Here is a 2,317-nt window from a genome sequence, read left to right on the forward strand (position 1 = left end):
TGACAAAGAATTCAGTCTTTTTGTTACAGTTCATAGGCGCTTATTAGAAAATCATCCCATATTTTGAATGTTAATAACGACTTAAAATTTTATTGAATTTCTAAAGTTTTTTTTTATTTGTTTTTCGGCAGACAATATATCTTATAAACATACTAAAATAATCAAATCATGGCAAGCCTAATTCGGTAGTTGTTTTCATTGACATGTTTCACTGATTAAGAACTGAGCATGTGCAGTAAGCATTCGCTTGGCTGCAACAGTGTTCGGTTGACTTTATTTGCATAACAAAAGCAGGCAGCTCTCAACGAATCGCCGGGATGGCAGAACAAAGGAAATCTCGGGTGTTTCCAATCTCCTTGTATTGTCTCAGGTAAAATATTCAAATTTTACCCCATTCGTGGGAGGGCAGATGTTCCGTCAATTTTAATGTAAATACGCGGAACAGCAACTGCCCATTCTTCTGCTTTCTTCAGTTCTTTGCTAGAACCACCGGGAGCCTGCTAGAGAAAACATTCAAAAACAAAGATGACTGTTTAGAATAGTTTTATAAACACTCTTGAAGGTTAGTTAAAGCAGGGAGTTGTTATAACAACACCCTGGTTGAAGATAACCATTTATGTGTTACATAATACTTGTTGATTATTCCAGTATTGATGGAATATGTTATGTTATATGCTATCTAGGCCAGGCCTGGCCTGGGCTTTATCAATCTCAGCTTAGCAAATGTCCTAAGTCAAAAAAGTTAAGATGTAGCTAAGCAAAAATCTTAAGCTGATTTATCAAACCGTCTTAGCAAAATCTTAGCAAAAAAATCGTCTTAGATGGCGCCTGCGTACAATCGACTTCTTGTAGCTTATAGAGGGCAGCAAATTTTGTCTTAAGTCCAAAAATACTTGCTTACGCATGCGTAAAAGCCATTTTTGTGATTATTATTTCAACCGGAAGTGAATTGTCAAAGGTTACGAGAGATACAGTGTAAACATGGCGGTATTATTGAGAAGGAGATCACTCGGCAACAGATCCCTTTGATGCGACAAACCTATGTGTTCCCATAGAGCTATTAAACAACTAGTTATGTATGTGTACCATCCAAGATGGCCGGCTTTTCATACATATTATTACCATAAATAAGCCCTCTGACTGACAATTATTTGATTAATGATAATTAGTATTTATAATAACAATTTATTGAATTACCGTAGCCAAAAAGAGGCCAAGTAGAGCATTTTATTCAAATATAAACAAAAAAAATAAAATCGTGTACATTACACCCATACACCGCAACGCTCGAGTTTCAAACATACGGGTAACTAGCTGTACTGAACTTTCTGTGTAAATCATAGAGCTATTAAACAACTAGAGTGCAGACAAGATGGCGAAGCAATGCAGAGTTGTGTATGTGTACCATCCAAGATGGCCGCCGTAGGAAAGTGCCACCTTCAGGCTTAGTATACATATTATTACCATAAATAAGCCCTCTGACTGACTATTATTTCATTAATGATAATTTGTATTGATAATAACAAGTTATTAAACTATCGTAGCCAAAAAGAGGCCAAGTAAAGCATCTTATACCCGATTCACACGTACAAAAATCTGATGTTAATTATTAATGGTATAAGAAGATGATATACATAAAATGAACGTCGGGATGGTGTTAGTACTATTACTAGTATTATCAAGTTGCTTCGAATGTTTACTGTGATGGTGAGTTCAACAGTCCATCTGTGACAGGGGTTCTCAACTAGGCCTAGGCTAGACCTATATCGCAGTAGGGGCAAATGATTCATTGAATAAACACTGAATAAATTTTACACGACCTTGGCATTACCTTACAAACGCGTGTGAATGTTTTTTATCTCGGTAGGAATAACTCGGGAGATCGCTCGTGTAATGTTGTACTGTCGGTAGTATATCATGTAACTACGCATACATCAAATGAAGTACAAACACTAGAACTCATCATATGGTTCTCTGCCTTTATTCATTCATCATCATTATGGCTCCTCTCTAAGTTTCCAACCTTAACGCCAATAGGTGGCGCTACTGCCAATATTGTAAATAATATTCTAAAACATGCTCTATTTAAAGAGTAATTTTGAGCATTTTAAAAGGAATTTTAAAGAAAAAGAGTAATTTTGAGCATTTTAAGGACTTACGAATGTGTACACATACGTCTTAACGTCCGTGCGCACGGTAGTATTAATACCTGTCTCTTATACACATCTAGATGTGTATAAGAGACAGGCTATAATTCACTTTCTTTGAATTCAGATGCCAATATGATGACGTCACAATGTCCGATCAGCCATTATGA

This window comes from Anneissia japonica, unplaced genomic scaffold (genome assembly GCF_011630105.1).
Source record: "Anneissia japonica isolate Jap-2015-1 unplaced genomic scaffold, ASM1163010v1 scaffold1696_len571195_cov180, whole genome shotgun sequence".
NCBI lineage: Eukaryota > Metazoa > Echinodermata > Crinoidea > Comatulida > Comatulidae > Anneissia > Anneissia japonica.